Here is a 6,000-nt window from a genome sequence, read left to right on the forward strand (position 1 = left end):
TGAACAGAGGCACTACTGTATTTGTAGATGTTTATCTTGTATCCTGCAACTTTACCGAACTCACTTATTGTTCCAGAAGTGTTTCTGTAGAGTTCTTATGTAGAAAATCATGTACAAAAATAGGGACTTCTGTATTCTTTCTTTTCCAATGTATGTGTCTCATTTATTTCTTTTTCTCACTGTATCACACTGGTTAGAACTTCCAGCGCTGTGTTGCACAAGAATAGTGAAACCAAACATCTTGGATTATTCTGGATCATAAAGAGAATGCATTTGGTTGTTCTCCATTTTATATAATGCTATCTATAGATTCCCTGTAGATGCTCTTTATGAATTTGCTGAGCAGTTTTCAGTTGAAACCTGGACATTTTGGGATGTATGTTATGAGACTATAGAACACATTTAAATCTTCACTTTACTGCCGTCACCTGACATTGCCTTGGTAGGGGAGGGGAAGAACACTGTCAGCTAAGGGCAGAAGTCCAGAGTCCTCACTCAGCCTTTGTGACACCCAAGGGAGGGGCTCCTCACTGCCGGGTGGGGTTGGAGTTCTCTCCTGCTCAGCCTTCAAGGACACCGACCCATCTGGGAGAGGGAGGGTACCTCACCACTGCCCTCCAGATGATCTCCTTGACACCACAGGGTGGGGAATGTCCTGCACCAGGAGGTAGGTGAGACCACAGGAGCAAGGAAGGGGAGGGACTCCTCACCACTGCCCAGTCATATGGAAGTCCAGATTCCCCATGTGGCCTTTTCTGACATGACTGTGGCTTTGGTTATAGGAGCAGGTTGGAGCCTAAGAAGGTAAAATCTAGATTTCCCGCTTGCTCCCTGCTGGTGTGAGTAGAGTGTGCTTGGGTCACAGTTCACTGTGAGGCTAGAGAGAACAGGCTTCTATTGGGATTTTTCCTGCAGTCAATACCCATTGGCATTTCCAGGCTTTGCACCTCTTCAGCTCCAAGTCTGGGATCCATGCTGCACAAAGAAACCCAGGGACCTCACCACCAAGTGGCACCTTGAGCCCCTCCACTTCTTTTTTCCCATGTGTCAGAATAAGGTACTGAGATAATTGTGACACCGATTTTCCCAGTTCCAGTCAAGGTCTTTTTTTAAAGTTGTTTTCCTCTTGCCTCTGGGATTTCTGAGCTGCAGGGTCCTGGGCAGAAGTTTCCAGGCAGCAGCTCCCTCGCAGGACTTCTGCTTTCAGAAGCTAATGTTCCACAAAGTCTCCCCAGGGCAAGAAGACAGAGGGCTGGGGTTCTGGAGGAGGAGGCCAGGAAAAATTCCCCTGGTGCTCGGGGAGGAGGTGTGGGGTCTGCAGACCCCAGGTGAGCTCCTGTCTCAGGAAGGCACCGGGTCCACTCAGGTGACCAGCGTGCTGGGTACACTCAAGACGGGAGCACTGGCTTAGCAGCATGGAGACCTGGTCCACACCTGCCTTCCAGAGACGGGCAGAGGAGCTGACTGGTCAAAATAACCCTGCTCCTTGCACGAGGGAGTAAAATCTATGTGTGCTCGGGTGGAGTGCTGTGGTCAATGTCAACCGTGCACACGACAGCACCTGCCAAAGCATTAGAGGTTGTCCAGATATAACTCACAGTCTGTATTGAGTGCCTACTGTGGCTAGGTGCAGTGTCGACGACGTAGGTAGCAAAGAAGTGTAAGAGCTTCGCAGGAAGAGAAGCTGGGAGAAGCAGAGAATAAGGCAATAAAGGGGTGATCTAGAGAGATTCCTCTGGATTTTCACATGAATTGGCTTGGGCTCCCGAGTCCTGACTCCCTCGTCAGAACGTCTGTCTGTCCTGCTCAGGACCTTTCAGGCCGCAAGGTGGCTGAGGCCTACTTCATGCTAATGCAAGGTCAGAAGCGAGAGCACTTGATCTCCTAACAGAGAAAGACGATAATAATGATGGTTACTTTTTTCTTTTTTACTTTTGCAGTACCGAGGCTGAACCCAGGGCCTTCACAGTGACTCCCACCCCTAGCCCTTTTGTACTTTTTGATTTTGAGATGGGGTCTCCCTAAGTCACTAAGTAACCCAGGCTGAGCTGGAACTTGGGATTCTCCTGCCTCAGCCTCCTAGAATGCTGGGAGGGCAGGTGTGTGCCACCCGCCCAGCCATGGCTAACATTTTTAACACGCACTCTACACGCCAGTTTTTAAATACTAACTCATTTAATTTTCAAGCCATCCTATGAGGAGGACAAAACAGTCGGTCCCCTTTGTAGTAGGGACTCAGGGCACAGATGAGGGTGAGCTTATTTCAGGAGCCCCTGGGGAAGGGCCGACAGCAAATCTGAACTCAGGAAGGTGAGAGTCAGGTCTCAGAGCGCAGGTGACAGGAGGGTATCCCCGCTCTGTCTCTAAGCTCTGCGTCCCTGGGGGTCCAGAGGCCCCCCTCATCTGTAGGTTCACCTCTGGAGCTCCCATCACCCATGGCCAACTGCGGTCTGAAAATATTGACATTGTGATGACTTTTTCAAAAGAGAGATAATATGTGTACAACTTTCATTACTGCATGTGTTGTAATTGTTCTGTTTTATTATTGTTATTTCTTACTGTGCCTGATTTGTAAATTAAACATTCTCATAGGTATGTAAATAAAGGAAAAAGGGTGTGACTGAAATACACAGTGAATGTTTAAATTTTAATTATTATAGGGCCGGGGATTTAGCTCAGTGGTTCTGCCGCCTGCCTCGCAAGTGCAAGGTCCCGAGTTCAATCCCTGGTACCAAAACCAAAACCAAACAAACAACAAACAAAAAACCCAAATAAAATTTATTATAATAAAAGACACACTGCCATCAATCTTCCCTACACTTCAAACACACTCATCCCATGGTCCTTACCACTTTCTGCAGCAGCTCTGGAGTCCTCTTTCCTGCGTGTCTTTGGCTGCACTGTCCTGGCTGCCTTGATGTCCCACGGATTCAAAATGTTTCCCTGTCATGGTCATTTTGACTTTGAGGAAGAGCCAGAAGTCACACCGTGCCAGATTTGGTGAATAAGGTGGATGAGGACACAGCGTCCTGTTTTTATGAGCTGCCTTTCCCTTGGATGGTGCTCGGCAGCAGCAGTCACAGTATATTTGATCACACCTTGTGAAGAGACTCTGGAAGAGGACTCCAGAGCTGCTACAGAAAGTGGCCAGAATGATGGGATAGTGTGTTCAAAGGGAGAGGGAGGATTTTGAGGGGGATTCACGGGAATACATCTTTTACTGTTATATTTTTAAAATTTTAAATGCTCACTGTACTTTTCGATCACACCTTGTATTTGGCTGCTCCACCCCAAAAGGGAAAGAAGGCTTCTCACTCTGAGGGTTCAGGTGAGTCCCCTGGAGCTCAGGGGCCCCTGGGCTTGTGATCTCCTGCAGGACACCAGCAATGCGGGAAAACCCCTGGCTTCGGGGGTGAGGGTGCTCAGGGTCAGGGAGGGACTCTCATCTGAAGAAAGTGGGCACAAGGGCCTGGGGGTACCAATCATTTCATATGGGTCCTTTCCTGGGTGACAAGAGGCCCTGACCACGTGTGGCAAGCAGGCCCCGGATAGCGTTCCGTGTCTATCTACGAGACACTGGTCCCAGTCCCCGACTGCGAAGGTGGCCCCGCGGCCAGCTGGCCTCCCACTGCCGTCCTCGGGAAAACCACCGCCTCAGTGTCCCCCAGCCATTCTGGGTTCTCTGTCAGTGGAGGGAAACAGAAACAGTCTGTTTGCATACTGAGCTCGCCTCTTCCTAATTTAGTCTGTGAAATATTTACTTGCAGTTTTCTTTTCCTGAAAACATCCCGCAACCCCTCACCTTCCAGCTCAGCCTTCTGAGCGCTTCTCCTCCGCACCCCACTCCTTGCGACTCACTTTGGTTCGCCCGTCACAGCCTCTGGAAGCCTGTTCCCGAGCTGGGCCCCTCTCTGGGCGTGACGCAGGCACATCAGATTCTGCTCATCACGGACCCCAGCGCCCAGGGGTGTGGCCAGCGAGGGGGACACAGCACCTATCCACACCCCCCAGTCTGGGGTTGAGGGTCTGGGACAGGAGAGCCCCTAAAGTGCCTCACCCCCGTTGCCATGGCAGCAGCCCATGCAGTCGGGGGCCAGAGGGACCAGAGTCCTTCAGATTTTGGTTTCCTCTGTGAGGTGGAGATGTGTCCAGGAAGGAAGGTGGCGCCGGCCATCCCATGATGCATAGAGAATTTGGGGACACAGAGTGGACAGGACAGGAAGACCCACGTCCACCTTGTGGGCAATGTCCACGCTGGCCAGCGCACATGCTCCAGCATCTGCCAGGGAGGGGCCAGACGGCCTGGAGTGGATCCTTGGCTCAGGTACTCAGTAGCTGGGGCACCAAGACAGGATCCTCCCCCTGGCGCCGTCTGGGCCTGGGCTCCAGCTGCAGATGACCACGCCTACCCGCAGGAGCTGGTGTCCATCGGCAGGATGCTGCCCGCTCCCAAGCCACAAGAGACCGGGCATTGGATGAGGCGGCTTGGGGACTCAGTGCAAGAGAGGTCCCCAGGGTGGACCCCCACAGGGCGGGAGTCTGAGGGCAAGAGGCTCACGGCCCCCCACCTCTGGCCTGCTCCCTGTCCACACAGAGCCCCAGGCTGAGGCAGGATGGTCTCCAGTACGTGGGCAGCCCTGCTCAGCCCGGCAAGGCTGTGCTTTGGCTCCCGTCCCTGTGGCCAGCTGAGCACAGGAGGCGGGGCCCCACACTACCGTACCCAGCATATCCTGGCACCAGCACCACAGTGGCTGAGCTCCAGGGGAGGTCCATGCCGGGAGTCTTTGTGCGAAGGGAAGACGCCTGTCCTGCAGCTGCTCTCATCACTCCAGCAGCTCAGCTCACCTTCTGGACAGGCCCAACTCCAGGTGCAGTGCAAGGAGAGCTGCTCACAGCATGGTGGACAGGAAGCAGAAAGCAAAGGGTCCTTCCAGGCCATGCCCCCAGTGACCTGTGTCTTCCAACCAGGCCTCACCTCCCAGTGCAAGCCAGCTGCAGTGCCCACAATCCCACATCAAAGCTAACAGGGCCTCACTGACAGCATAGAGTCCAGAACCAGGCAGTGGGCTGTCCCGGCCTGCTCCATCTGATCTGAACACTGAACAGGGGTTCTGTGGTAGACACCAAATGTCACTTGGGACCCAGAGAAACTGGCACTCATCATCCAGAGAAGGGGAGTGGGATGGAAAGGCATGTCCCTGGAAGCCTTGCTGCAGGACTGAGGATGTCTGGGCACAGCAGGGAGGCTGGGAGAGAACTTCTGTGCCTTCATCATCTAGCTAGGGCCTCCTGTGCCTTAGAGGAGCTGACTGACTGTGTCACTGAGGGACACAGAGCAGGCAGGGTGACAAGGAGGCCGATCAGACCCAGGGAGATCTTGCTAATGGTGACAGCAGTCATCAGCCCTCTGGATCTGTGGATTCAAGCAAAGTTGGGTCAGAAATATCTTTAAAATGTGCCCATGTTGAACATGTACAGACTCTTTCCTTGCCACTACTCCCTACACAACAGCATACGCTCAGTTTTCCATGGCGTTTGCACTGTGGTAGGTATTTAACCTGTAGGAGGGGATTGAGTAAGTTCACTTTGCGTAGGGGACCTGCTCAAGCGAAGTTTGGACTTTTTAGGAACCACTGCCCCAGGGATACCAAGGGAAGATTGCACTTCCTGACAGAATGGTTTTCCTGTTGAGGCAGGACATGGTTTCCCACTGGAAGTCCTCAAGCCCAGCCTGGCCACTCTTGGTCATGAAACTCCTTTGGGGGTGGGGCTGGACTGGCCAGTCCCGTGCTGAAATGGCCTTGGGAAGCCCCATGCCCTGGCCTTCCAGGGGTTCCACCAGGGCTAACCCTCCAGCTTCTCCATGGGGCCCGGGCCAGGTCTGCATGGCTCAGGACCCCTGGGCAGGGTGTCTGGGTGGTAGCCTTAGGATTGAGCTGGGAGGTGCTGGGAAAGCCACATGGGGTATAGTCCAGGATGGGAAGCCCGGAGCTGGGGAGA

The sequence above is a fragment of the Heterocephalus glaber genome, unplaced genomic scaffold (assembly GCF_053883595.1).
Source record: "Heterocephalus glaber isolate CG9 unplaced genomic scaffold, H.glaber_assembly_v1.0 deba00000122, whole genome shotgun sequence".
NCBI lineage: Eukaryota > Metazoa > Chordata > Mammalia > Rodentia > Bathyergidae > Heterocephalus > Heterocephalus glaber.